Here is a 15,746-nt window from a genome sequence, read left to right on the forward strand (position 1 = left end):
TGTGCATACCTCGAAATTGGCTTAATTCATAAGTATTATGAGCAAAGATGGATAGTGGCTAGCAGTGGAATCCAGGATGCGCGTTTATTCCTATTTGGGACTTGTCAACTGGATGCACCTGCATTTCAGTGTTGATATTCACTTCAGGACTCGAACCCAATGCCGTTCGCCTTAAACGCCATCGTATTATCCACTTACCTACTGAGTCGTGATAGCCGTTTGTTTTTGTAATGGGGTGAAGTTTAAATTCATTTAGTATTGTTTGCTTGTATCTTCCCATTGTTATTTAGGACTGCAATTGATTATTGAAAATTTAACAAAAGTATAAAATTGAAATTCGCTGAATAATCTAATCATTTATTTACTATTTTTTATAATCCTATTTTTGATGCATAACAAATTAACAGCAAGAAATTAGTACAAATGATTTACACAAACTTTTTTCACATTAATCTTTAGATATTACTGACAATGAAACTACTGAAATTCATGCACATAAATCAATATTGATTCAACATTTTTGTATATTATTTCAATAGATTTATAATAATATTTCCTTTTTCCTCTTTCTTTTTTCTTTTTGGCTTCCCTTCCAAAATTAAATAGTACAATATTTTTAGAATTATTCGACTGTGAATGATTAATTATATCATTTATTCACATAGTGACTATATTTCCTTTTTTTTTTCAAAACAAAAAAACTTAATGATAAATGACAAAACAAACTCATTTCCATCTAATGAATTTATGTCTACAAATCAGTTAATGGTTATGATATACCATTCATCATATTGATCATTTTCTAAGTCAATGTAAATATAAATTTCTATATTCTTAGTAGTTGTTATTCAAGATCATTTGATCAGAATAGTACTTTTTATCATGATATCAAAGTGTAAATGTTCTTTTTGTTTTGTTTTTTTATTTTTTTGGGGGGAAGGGGTTTCGAATTGTCTCAGATTTTACTGTCAGGATAAATGAAAATTTAATGTGAATTTTTAATTTTTTTTTCCAAAAAAATGGAAGTTACTAATTTATTTATTTTAATTTTGTTTTTTTTCTTTTTAGATTTGGTTGTCAATTATTTATTAACTTGGATAAAATACATAAATCAAAAATCATATTTAAACAAACAAAAAGAAAAGATGAATTCAATTCCAACTCGTGATAAAGTAAGTTCATGTTCATTGAAACATATTTCTTGAACAAAAGATTTATATTAAGGAATAAAATTTACGAGAGGAAATAAAAAGAGAAGAAAATTACATCTCATTGTTACATTATGAGTATAAAAGTTTTTCGCCCTAATGTATTCTATTCATTCATTAATCTTTATTACAAACTCAAATCATCATCGAATTGGAAAAAATTCCTGGAATGCTATAAAATAAACAAGTTAAAACAAACATTTCTAATTATGTTTTTGTGTAATTATCTGAAAAACTGTTGAATAACATGAAATAGTTCTTTAACGTGTGGTTTCTAAAAAATTTCAAGAGATATAGTATCACTAAATTATTAAGTTACTCATATAAATTAAATAAAAGTGAATAATATAGTTCTCTAACTTTATTCCGAAACGACCTCACTTCAGGAAATTACAGATCAAGTAATGATAAACACCGATAAATAATATAACCATGTGAAAGTTACTGTGAATCTTTTTTTCTCGAATTTAATCATGGAATTATATACAGCAACTGTGAATTTAACCTTCAAGGGGTAATAAATATTACGTCATAGCCTCATCAACAACAACAACATAAAGGCAAAATAAATACACAAAACGATGTAAAATGAATTCCTATAGTAAAATAAAATTTAGGATATATTTTTCATGATTTCCGTTTTTCTCTTCAACTGAGTATTACTAATCATTTATAACAGTGAAATCAAGTATTATGTAGTATTATAGGAAATTTTTGAGTGGAACTAATAAAAAATTTAAAACATTTTTCACATAAATGCAGATTCTGATAAAATTTACGACGTTGATGAATCTATTCTTCAAGAATAACTAGTATAAAGTTAATATGACCAAGTATTTATAGTTTTCCTTGATAACGCTTTCGATACTACATGAAACAAACACTGTATGAAATACCACAGTCAAACACACATTTTTTAATTTGAGCGCAAAAATATTGGTACAAAGGAGCACTGAATACAAATGCGACACACAAACAACTTGATTTGTGTGTGGGCTGTGATACTGACCGGGTATCCAAACCGAAGCAGACGGTTTTCTTAGGAGACCACATTCAGAGCCTCTGCCTTAAAGGTCTGATTCACAAAGTAGTGAAGCAACGTAAGGCGATGCAGCCCTACTGTAACCGGTGACCAACATTAGGTTCATACGTCATTTGTTCACTCAGAATACTGAAGCCCATGTTCACCAATGGTTTGGAATCAGGGTTTTCCAACTCCCCTATGTGGATCTTCTGTATTTACCAACCCAGTTAAAGCGCCGAACATTCGCTTTTTGTCCTCTAAATTTTATAAAAAAACAACACCCCCCGCCACGAAAGGCAGTGAATTGAACTTCTCTAACAGCGGCTGTATATGCGTGGTCAAATACACTACATAATACTAAATGTAATTATGTGAAACTAAAAAGTAAGAATTAGAATTTTATCTTCTAAATACATAAAATCAATTTACTTCTCGAATATCATTTATTACTTCTAAAATTGTTACATAACAAAATCAAAGTATCGTGCATATGTTCTACTTTTAAACATTCTATAAAATACATTCGTTAATCTCTATAAGAACTAAAATAAAACTTTATTTCATCTTGTTACTCATTCGTTTCAACGTTATTCTCATCCCTTTAGGGTTTTAAAATTAATTAGTTTATCGTTAATTACATAGTTAAAATATGAATTTCTTTTTGTTTTCTCTAAAGAAATGTTTCAATATATGTCATGTTTTATGAAAAAATAAAAATCTAAAAGCAACAAAAAAAAAACAAGAATTTCTTGTAAATGAAAAGTTAATTAGTCGATTGTTTCTAATGGACTATATCCGTGGATTTTGTTAACAAATCAGAAAAGAATTATAAATTAATTAGTTTAAACGAAAGAAGAATAAAAAGTTGTGAATTCTTATTCCCACTCTCTCCCGCCCACCCCACCCCTCACAAAAAAGAGAAACGACAAACAAAATCCTGATTTTTTTGTTGTTGTGTACAAAAACACTAATTACTTGATAACTGTTAAAGTACTATATATGAATTATTAAAATATTCATTTAAAACATTCGTTTCATTTGAAATTAATATATTCAGTAAATGACTGATGATCAGTTAACATTTATTTAATCATTGAATTTATGAGTCAATTTGGAATAAGACTATTATGGAAAACTTGGAAGTAGTAGACGGTTGTTTCATGATAGTATGGGACTCCTCAACAATGCGCATCCACGATCCCGTCCAGTACTTCCAGCTTTTCCATGGTAGTCTAGCTTAAAATGACTCATGAATTCAACTATTAAATTACTATAATATCTACAAAACTCCTAACGTTTATTTATTACACTGATATTAGTTGATGTTATACATAAATATGACAGCTTTTTAATTGGAAATCGTAATCAGTACAAGATTTACTACTGTACATTGAATCATTAATTTTTCTTCTAATCTTTCTGATTACAGTTTATTGATATTTGAACTAGTGGATCTGAATCTTGTCATTTAAAGTAATAGAGCAGAAACATTTTACTTAGAAACAAACTACACTTATAACTGTGGAATTTAGTTGACAACCTTGTATGAATTCATTGAATATGTTATTAGTTAGTAAAATGACTGTGATATTTTTGCACAAATCTATTGGATACTTATACAATACAAACTCGGCAACAATTAACCTGATGTTTCAGAAAATTTATAAGCTTTATTATACACCATTTTAGATGAAAACAAAAAAAGAAAACATTGTAGACGTACCGAAATAATTAAATAGACTTGTTTTAAATAATTGATTGTGGATGTACATTTATTGAATACACTAAGAAAGTTATAGAGACAATGTGAGGCTTATGACTGAAGAATTACTTCTCAACTAAACCAATCGTGTACTAGGTTGATTTGAACAAGTATTTAGTTAACACTTAGATAAAATGATCGAGTTTTAAGGTTATTCCTTCAATAAGTCAACCTTTTTAAAGTACTTGATAGACTCAAACATTCCTGCCTTATCAACACGAGTCAAGAAAATAGTACTAATTCACTATTCATCAATTGGTTTATGTTTCAGTTGAGCAGTAGTTAGTTCAAAATCCAAATGAGCTATACTTTTTATTAAAATACAAAAGGTGGTAGTATTGTCTCATATAACTCACTTTCAGGATACTGAAATTCCTAATTTGCATAAACTACTTGTCTTATGCGATGTTCTAAGAGATGCTCCTCTTTGCTGACGGTGTAAATCTATTGTGGGATATTGTAACTAATGACTATAAGATAAGTTTTTGCTATGATCGGAATAGACTTTAAAATCTAACAGAACAATAGCATAATATTAAACTCTGGAAAGTGTAAAACATCTACCGTCTTTACGGGGGTAGCATCACGTATAGTTTGACTAACTTCCAGAAGTAATCATGGCTGGTAGAAGAGTCAAGTCCTTTAATTTTCATAATCTTAAATCTTTATCATATATAACAGGAATGCGTAAGATGATGGTCTTAAGCTTTAAATCCTAAAACGTACTCTTGTTTAACTCTATATCAACAGCCTTATGTAGTACGAAATGGGTTTTTTCGCATAATTTCACAAGGAAAAAAGCATTTCGAAGACTGTTCTAAGATATAACAAAATTAGCTTATGATTTTGAATTTATGCTTTAGAATGTATAAGTTAACGATTTCATATTGACATAAAAAGTCATCCACACCGCTGGGTATTGAAGCTTAGTCTCAAAAACATAGTCAAGAATAGTTGAACTATTACTTGGGTCTTAACAATGATACTCCTTTGGAATAATGAAGTTTTGGAATTCCCTATGATGTAGTCTAAGTAACTTCGCTGAAGCTCTTCGACCAAAACTAATTGATCAATACTTTATTAAGCACTTTCTGTCCTTCTTTATATACCTGAATCTCTATCTGCAAACGAAATCAGCACATATTACTTGTTTAACGAAAGCATATATTGCTTCATTTACAATCATTTGTAATAATCATTTAGAGCATTTACTTCACCGTGTACTATTGAAATTCCTAGCATAAAAGACGACTTTAAGGTTTGCTAAATATGTATTTTCATTCAAACAAGAAAAACCGTCTGATGAATAAAAATAAGTTTTGCTTCCGATTCTTGCCATAGATAGATGTTCTTACATTAAAATCTGATACAGTCTTTGTCATAAGTGACAATAAATAATGATACACTGCTTGGAATCAAGTATTTAAAAGTTACCAAAGTAAAGTAATTTTTACAACTTTTGATAACGTCATTTCATTAGCTACAGAAATTAATTACTACCTATGAGAATCACCTTTCTCATATTCAAATGTCTCAGTAGGAAGACTTTTACTGTCACAGATTATGTAGCAAAAACTTATTCACAAAAACTTCTTTGCTCAGCACATTTTCAAGGAAAAAATAAGGTACCCAGTTACTATAGTTTTGATAGAAGTTATATGGACATAATTCCTCTGAATTCCTATAATTGCCTCAAATTATATTCATCTTGCTTTTTTCTTAGTAACGTGAATGATGGTGTACAACTGTGCTAAAATTTACACACTTTTGTATTTACGATGACGAAAGTATTGACGTGTCCATTATTCAACTACGAATTCCTAGATTTTATTCAGTGTAAAGTTAAGTTAACATATCCTCCCAAAACTATTCTCGATGTTCTACATCGTCCTACTCACTGGCTTCTTGCGGTATTTATGTGTTCAAATATATAAATAATAAATAAAAATTCCCTAGGGTTCCCTGGAGGCTTTCAGTTAGTGAATACAACTATCTTTAAAATGATAAACATTTTGTCCCCCTTTTTACTTCTAAAATAATGTCTTAGCATCTACTTTAACTCTAACATGAATCAATTTCAAACTTTATTCACTAAATCCAGTTTCATATGACTCTTTACTGTACTGCATAATCAACAATTGTGAACTTAAGAAATCTCTTTCCAATGAAATAAAAGCTTGAATTATTCAAAGGTTAACCAAACCATCTGAAAAGTCATTATAATATCAGTTATATTAGTTTAGCCATTCATGTTAAATTAATGAATGTCTTTGAATTACGTAAATGTTCACTTCATGTTCAAGTTGTTTTTTTATTTTAGTATTGCTTAATCTGTTTAACCTTTTCTATCCATCAGTTGCGTTTTATATTTACTGAGATTTAGTACATGCTGAACGTAAATTTTGTCACGAGATGATATCAGCTAGAGAACCAGTTGTTCTTGCTCAACGAACATAATATTTTTTCTAATCTACCTTCAATTTCAGATAACCATATTGTATAATGTGGAATTTCAGCAGCTTTGTCAATAGTTGTGTAAAGCTATCAGTACTTGATGTCTGATTGAACAAAACTAAAGTAAAAAGTATTTTCAAGATCAGAACCAATATGTCAAATCTGACATAAGTAGATAATCCCATTTTGAATTATTTTTGTATAGAAAATATCAATTAAAACAACTTGAAAATACTTGACAACAAAAATGCTCTGAATTTTTGAAGCGATCAATAAACTAAACTTGTTTTCATGATATAAACAAAGCCACAAATATCTTTTGGTTAAGACCATGAACCGTTTAATGTTAGACCAACATTGAAAACCTGGAAGCACTGGACGGCCCTTGTGTCCTATTGTGGGACTCCTCAGCAGTGCTCATCAACGAACCCGCTCACGGAATTCGAATTCCGGGCATTCGGACTCCCGCGCAAACGCTTAACCTCTAAACGTACATTTTCTCTAGGAGCCATTTCGTAAAATTTTAATTTATCAACGTTTTTACTCTGGAAACTTAGAAACTCATCATATACATGAAGCATTGGCACTTTCTTCCTACTTGCTGTGATCATAATAGGCACTATCACTATAGTTTCTACTAACGATAGTGATGTATTATTCTCTCGTAGGTGTAATTGTAATTTCTTACTGACCAGTTAAGCTTTAGATTCCCAGTCAATATCAGTTTCGTCAAGTTCAGACTGATGTAACACTAGAAAAACTATCAATTCCTGAAGGTGATTAGTTTGAAAGTCACTTCTCAACACTATAGTTAGTTAATCCACTCAAAATGATATACACAATCTGAGCATTATTTCGTGCTGTTTATGGTTGTTAAAAATCTTAAATAGGTTGAGCTTTTGAATAGTTCTACATATAAGGTCAATGATAAAAATCTCCTAACGTAAATCAAATAGTCACTCAGATATTTAAAGAAAACGTTAATGATCGTGAAAATATTGAATATTTCAATCCTGATCATGATGAACACACTAGAACTTGTCTAGGTTTTACCACTTTACTTTTTCGGTTCTATTCTGACGAAAGCAATAATCTCTAGATCAAATGATTTTATACCACTTATTTGTGAGTACATGTTGTAAATCACTAAACGACTTTTCTAAAATTACTCTACAAGTAATTTACGGTGTATTACACTTTACATATATTATGCATTACATATAATATGTATTGTTCACGCCTTAGCTGCGTCACTCTGAAGCCAATATTTAAGTGAAATAGTCCCATAAATGAACTTCATAATTACCAAATAATTATCAAACAATATAGATTTTCTTAAATTTTTATGCTAGAAATGTTGAGAATAGATGTATATTACTAACAGATTTATAAGTAGCTTAAAACAAATTGTTGAGGTTTTGTAAGTCTTCTCTATTGACAAATCTACTGAGCCATTTTTATTTATTTAATGATTCAGACCCAAAAAAATAAGTTTTGCAGATTAAATAATTAACTTCGTTGAATCCAATAATTTACATACCTCTGAAGGCATATCTTTATGTCTAATTATTTACCTATGAAAAATTATCTGTCAATATTGTTTCATACACTTGTTCTAAAGTAAATTCATTAGTACACTTGAATTTTAATGTTTAACTATGAACAAACTGAAATATTCATCATCGATCTCGTTAAGTTTTGTTCAATCCCGAATTTCATGTGGAATATTTATAATCACATCAATCATTTTCCTTCTGTAAAACATTAACATAATGAAGATTTATGGACAAAGATGATTAATGGCTAGCAATGGAAACCAGGACGCGCGTTTCGTCCTATCCGGGACTAGTCAACTAGATTGTACCAGTATCTCAGAGTTGATGTTCACTCCAGGACTCGAACTCAATACCGTTCGTTATCAACTAAGCTACTGAGTCCCCATTGCACAAGCAAACGGCTATCAGGCGCAATACTTGAGTGGATAACATGATAGCGTTTATAGCGAATGGTACTGATTTCGAGTCCAGGAGTGAATATCAACACTGAAATGCAGGTGCATCCAGTTGACAAGCCCCAAATAGGAATAAATGCGCATTCCACTGCTAGCCACTATCCATCTTTGCTTAAAAAGCTTTTGATTTAAGGCAATTTCGAGGTAATTCGTATACTATGCACATATACCAACATGAAACTGATCAATTGCAGTCCTAAATAACAATCGGAAGATTCAAGTAAACAATATCAAGTGAATTTATAATAAAAATTTGTTTTAGCATATGCCTAATATTCTTTCTTCATTATATATAATAAAACTATGTTATACAATTATAAAATCTTTTCAAAATACAAAAGATTATTCGTTAAATATCTTTTTTAAGCAATTAGAAAATATAAAATTAAAAATCAAATTCCATGGTATTTTCATACTCCATTCATTCATCAAAACTGAATTGTAGCAACTAATTAAAATCTCATTTTCCAATCAATTACTTATGCAGAAAATTTACACCGATTATAAGTTAAATTCATTGATTTCCAAGTTCACTACTGTTCAATTCAAATAGCATTTTGATATTAAATGTCAGTGTGTTTCATCAGATGAAGAATATCCTGAAGAAAACAACAGGTATAATATGGTTATAAAGATAAATAAAATGAAACAATTGACTTTACAAAGTATAAGAAATTTCAATTTACAAAAATTCGTGCATTGACAATCTTGGAAATTCTGTATACATGACAAATCTAATGACAATTTGGATTTGGTAGATTTTTTTAACAATCGTTCATTTTGTGGACGTGTTTCATCAATATCTGACTAGTTTTTGTATCATGTAGCACTAGACAGCTGTTTAATCTTGATCTGTAATTCCTTCGTAGTTTGTGCTTACGATACGCAGAATATTGAACTTGGGACCTTCGAACCTTATAATGAGTCCATTGCCTCTAGCCCAGTGGTTTGGAATCTAAAATTTTATATTCCCATCTCCAATCAGTTAGCCATGTAGTGGAATGATTATCCAATATATATATAACTGTCTTACTCCCATCAAGGTTGTATTGCTGTACAGACAAGAAATCCCTTACTAGAACAAAATAGTTATCTAGTCCTTCCTACCTTATAACGTAATCTTTACTGTTGTCATTCTGAGACATAATAAATTTAAGTTTAAAAGTAGTTTCTGCTATGAAACAATGTATTGCTGAATGCTTGTTAAGGCTAAATAAATAGTTTGAACGTACTAATGGTTATCGGAAACTTTTCTTTGCTGTATCATCAAACAGCATATTTTCAGAAATTTTGTTACAAATCAAAAGTCATTTCAGTGAACTAAGATGCGATGGTAACAGTGAATATTTGTTGCTTATATTAACAAGTGACTAAATCGGAAATGCACTAGTCATTCATAGAATACTAATGAAAATCTTCAAGGCCATAGCTTTTAATCACTCTTCAATTAGTTATATCACTTTGTAAATAGAAAATCTACATTCAAAAATATTACCACTGATCTTATTTGCAGCTAGTTGAGACTGAACTAATGAGGGTTAAGAGGATAAAAATAATGAAAGATTCTGTTAGTAAATTGATTATATAGGAGTAAAGGATCAGGAATTATTCAAGTCAATGCTCCAAAGGTAACTGATACAAAAAGATGTATTCTAGGAGGAGTTTAACTATTAACGGATGTAAATATCTAGAAAACTTTTCCCGATTAAACCTGGGTGTAAAGTACAGACCAAACTTCCATACTTACGTCTCCCTTCTAGTGCTTCTAACCTGTTTCTAACTCGACCAAGTTGTAAGGCAGCTACTAAGATGATTGACTTGACATTTTGGACCACATTGTTTCATATTAGGTTTAAAACTCTTAACCGTAAGAGAGGTTAGATACGACCCAAATGTCTCAACGATGATCTCTCTAAATATGATACTGAATAACACTGGAAGTAGACCTTGTAAACCAGTTCTAGGTAGCATGTAATCTAGGTACAGGACTTTCTGATAGTTATCCCCAACCACCGAAAACTAAATGGAAAAATCATATCTCACAAACTATTGTGAAATAATGAATATCTAGTGCATCAAATTTCGAGAAAACTCAGATAATTGAACCTTTTTATGAAGAAAACTCATTATTTTTCAACGTCCCATTTGTTCATCCTATTTTCTTAGATCTGTGAGTTTGAGACTTAAACTATATTCTTAAGATTTATAAAGGTTTAAAAGCTAATCAATGGGAGTCATTGACACCAACAACAGTAAAGTATAAACTCTTACAAATAAAACGCACACTTGGATATCTGGACTTAGGAGCTCAGTATACAACGCGTCGACATTTTATGATACTCGCTTTGAGTCTTAGTATGAACATCAGCACTAAGATGTAGGCCCATTTAACCAGAGAATCTAAAGTAGGAGGGAACGGACGTTCTGGATTCCACTGATACATACTATCCAACCTTATGCAGAAATAATATTCCCGAAGTTCGAAATAATAGTCTGTCTAAATAATAGATAGATTCATTTACGATTAGTCACCTAGATCAATATAACTAATAATCCCACTTTATAAATTTTGTCAGGTATGAGTGTCGGGTGTATAACTACTAGTCATTATGAAAGCCTATTAACTAACAAATATTCTGGACCATGTAAAACATCTATTTGGTCACAATCTTTTTTATACATCTATAAATTTCCCCCATAATATAAATTTTAAGGATCGGATCTAGTGAAAATGTTCTGCTAAATATTCTAATCGATTTTTATGGGACACAATCCTTGTGAAAATCATATAACAATGCCTGACCCCAACAAAGCTAAATTGGTCCAATAAGAAAATAAATAAATTAATATAAAATATTGACCAATCAGAATTTTAAACGAACAGATATTGTTTGTATGAGCGCAACGGGTTACAGGAAATTCCGATCGACAATGACAAATCTAGCCATACATATTAGGTCTAAAGGTCATGAGATGAATAAACTAAGTGATGAAAATTTGTATAATTTCTGAGGACGTAATAACCTAGTTCAAATCATCTAATAATTTAGGTTAAAAAGTTGATTAATGTATATTAACAATCAATTTGATATGCTTATTTTAAGTATATTAAACATAATTAAATAGTGGTTTAAACATAATTTAAAGTATTTCAACTACATTTTCCATTTTAAATTAATTAAATGTGGATCCGACAAGTTTATGAATTGATTTGAAAACTTAACTGTAAGTGAGGTTAGATACGACCCAAATATCTCAACGATGATCTCTCTAAATATGACACAGAATATCATTGGAAGTACGCCTAAGAATATTACTATTATTACTTTTATTTTCTTATTGCCCTAAGAATAGTAATATGAGTTTATAACCAAGAATGACGAAAGTACAATACGTATTACAATGATGAAATAGCGAGTGAAAATAAAGTATAAATAGATAAGATACTACTTAAAATACCAATTTACTTAACAAGGATTGTTATTGTACATGAGACAGATTAGCCTAATGATATTCAAATCAAATAGGATGAAAACGTTTAACTGATACGCGAGTCAATTATTGCTAATATAAATGACAATGATCAAGTCATATATTTTACTTGATATTAGGATTTGGATCCAACTTGTGAATATGACATCAAATTATTACTTCAGAGGATACAGAAATTTTCCCGACAATAATATTTGTAATAATCTGTTCCTGCACTGATGCCCACTCCTCCTTAGCTCCTTTGATTTAGATACTTATTTTTTAAATGGTAAGTAAGCCATTCAACAACTGAAGTGAAAAGATGTTTAACTTTATGAACTCTGTCTTTTTGAGAAAGATCCAATCTCATGGTATAGAACAAATGAATCAAAATAAATAAAATAATTTATAGTTTAGACTTTTCATCATAATTCAACATCTGACAATTTCTTTTTCATACTACAGTTTCAATCTGAAAGTATTAATGTTATTTCCTGATGGCAAGTTAATGAATTGAAGTTAGTAAATGGTCAGTTTTCTTTCCAATTTTGTTTGAAATTATTGGAAAAGTTCAAAGTGAATAAAATTTGCTTCTGTGCACAGAAAAATCATTTAATCATAAAGGTATAATGTTATACTTCTGAAAGTCTATGATAACTCATAATCCCAGGATAGTGTTAAATATCTCATTATCACTAACATTCACATGTTATGTATTTTAGAGCATAAGATATACCAATACAACTATAATGGTAATTTAAAACAGGTTTTTTTGAATACTTATTAATATGCATTTTTCATTGGGCTAAATTATCTTACCTGAAAAAATATATATAGAACTCCTATTTTACAGGCGAAGTCTGTTTTATTTACTGAAAAGTTATGAATTGAAATTCTGAGGTCGCGGTGAGTAGTTATCAATCGCTAACACATCAGTATGTATGACAATCTTTTACGAAACTATGTGCATTCATTGAATCAGGTAGTTTGGACTCTGATTTCATACCCCCACTAATTACGTACCTTGATGCTTGACATGCAAAACAGAAGTCAGGTAGTAGAGGTATCAAATTAATTAAGCTAAAACATGCCACAAACACAGTCATAAATAAGCTAATGTTAAAAACTAAGTTAACTTATAGAAAAAGGATAAATATAACTATAGATAACAGATGAAAAGTCGTTGAAAAAAGTGTACCATTGTAGATTCAAATTCCTTAGCACCTTCAATTTCAAGCACAATCGAATCTAATAGCTTCAAGTTTTTGACCAATCTAAAACTCTTCAAATGAGTCAAAATCGTTAAGTATAAACTATCAACATCACGACGTAGCGTTTATATCAGTCCGCAACGAGAATTACCATCAAGTTTAACGATTTTCCAAACTCAAATACTAGAAAAATATTAAATATTTAAAGTCAGTACATGCTACTCTACAATGAAACACCTTAATAGATCAAGTACCATTCATCGAACACACATTGTAACATCAACTACAATAAATGATACATAACAGTAAATATGCTTATATAAATCAGTTGAAATCGAACACTAGACTGAATTTGCAACAGTTTAATCGTACAATTCAGCAAATATCAAAAGTTCAGTTATGTAATAGCGTGAACCGTAACAATTTGTTCAATTTACTTCGGTAAATAGATAAATCGTAATAATGAGTTTGCATATACATGATATGATCTTGATAATGAAGTATTTGATTTTAACGATCATTAAACGGCAATAATTCGAAAATACTTTCCTTTTTTCAAAAAAAACTGTAACAACTATTCAGTGTTTCTTGGTTATCCCAATACTCTTTCAACTATTATCGTTCCATAATGAGAACTTTGTCAGAACTGAACAAATCTCCATGACTAATTTAATTAAACAATAAGTTAACTATATACAATCATTGAAACTGATAATATAACTTGAATCAAATCAACATTTAAACCATGTCTAAACATCATGTCTGTATATAAACAGGAAATTGTTAAATAATTGAATATATAATTAGATAATTATTTAATTCACACTTATGCTAGAAATAAAAAGATAATTGACTGGTATTTGACTTCTTATCAAAATCAATTATTAGTTAAGAAGAGAAATAAGAGTCAATGGGGGTTTTTCTTCTTTTTTTTATCTTCTTGTTACGATTTCAAATCATATCAATTCTTATCAATAGTCTCAAATTGCTGTCTCTTATATAAATAGAAATAGAAATTTTGTGACATGTATAAAGAAATAGTCAGTTAAATTATCACCATCTCAACTAGCCATATTTAAGTGGTCAAAATCAACAACATTAAAAACCGTTTTCAAAACATTTAGATAATTATCCTCTATGTATGTGTGTGTTTATATGTACTCAAAATTTCATTTAATTACTTCATTTTAGTGTTTAAGGTCAATGTATAACTTGAATAAACTAACAATTTCATTAGCCTGTTTGTACCGAAGAATTTATTTCAAGGAAAGTCCATTTGCAAATATATTTACATGAGATTATTGATTTAAAGGATAATTTCTCAAATTAATTCCTTTTATCTCTTGAATATCATCCAAATAAATTACAGCTTACTCATATATATATACGTTTGTACTTAATACAGGAAGCTTAACAATGTAATGCTCTTTTTTCCATTATCGAATAAGTTTAAAACGAAAGAATATTTCACTAAAGTGTTTAATTGATATTAAGCTTTTATAATATATAGTTCCGTTTATTTTTTTATACTCAGTCTAACAACCAAAGTGTTAACGAAATACTTATAAAGGCTACTCAAGTGGTTGATAATTATAAGCTAGTATTGTTATATTAAACATATATGGTAATGTCATTAACAAGTTTATATATCAGAAGGGTTTTTGTGGATATTATATCAATTTAAATAGTTGAGATCATGAGTCAAATGAAGCTAGGTCACCATGGAAAACTTGGAAGTAATGGACGGCCGCTTTGTCCTATTGTGGGATTCCTTAGCATTTTACCGCTCAATTTCGTGGATTAGTCGATGCCGGCCCAGTAGTCTAGAGACTAAGCGTTCGCGCGCGAAACCGATAGATTCTGGGTTCGAATCTCGAGTGGCAGGATCGTGGGTACGTATTGCTAATGAGTCCCAAAATAGGAAGAAACAGTCGTCCAGTGATTCCAGGTTTTCCATGATGGTCAAGCTTCAAATAACTTGTGATCTCAACTATTGAAAGACCACATATGTTGAAGCAGTTCTATTTTAATCCCATTTACATGACATATACATCTAAGTTTATCTTCCTGAATGCATTTAATTAGTTCTTAGTATGGTTTTAACTAAGGATTGACGAATTCTATCCTAGGATTCCACCTACTGATATTATTGATACTATTCATAAACAAATACCAAAAGTTAACATTTGTATTTGCTGGGTTCACCCTCTGTTGCTTGATCCTTAGGCTCGGAGGACAAGAACCAAATTATATATTTCCACTTATTGTAAGGGTTAACCCTCCTAGAATATAAGTATTTTGTTTTATTAATAATGATTTATGTTCGTGGGTATGGTTGTAAGATTCATCTATAACTCTGGGTAATTTTTGATAACTGGTTCACCAAGATGTGAATAAAGTGCAAACTGATGCTTGTTATAAACTTGTTCGGTTGGTAACTTTGTGATCAATTCAGATGCTATAAAGAAAACGAATAGTGAGAATAAATACCCTTGTCGGACCCACATTTTGCCTGTTTAGTTTCTTGCAAATGCATGAATTCTCAGAACAACATCTCATAAGACTTATCAGGACACTCAGTCATGTCAAAGACACTCTTATAAGA

At 30.0% G+C, this 15,746-nt stretch overlaps 1 protein-coding gene across 1 annotated transcript in view; it reads left to right on the plus strand.

The window, feature by feature from the left end:
* Positions 1-15,746, plus strand: part of HMR-1_2 (Hmr-1p) — a 129,193-nt gene that overhangs the window by 39,964 nt on the left and 73,483 nt on the right. Inside the window, exon 2 of the mRNA XM_051215553.1 lies at positions 1,069-1,172. The gene's annotated coding sequence lies outside the window, so the exon portion shown is untranslated. The remainder of the gene's footprint in view (positions 1-1,068; positions 1,173-15,746) is intronic.

Source organism: Schistosoma haematobium, chromosome 1 (assembly GCF_000699445.3).
Source record: "Schistosoma haematobium chromosome 1, whole genome shotgun sequence".
Lineage (NCBI taxonomy): Eukaryota > Metazoa > Platyhelminthes > Trematoda > Strigeidida > Schistosomatidae > Schistosoma > Schistosoma haematobium.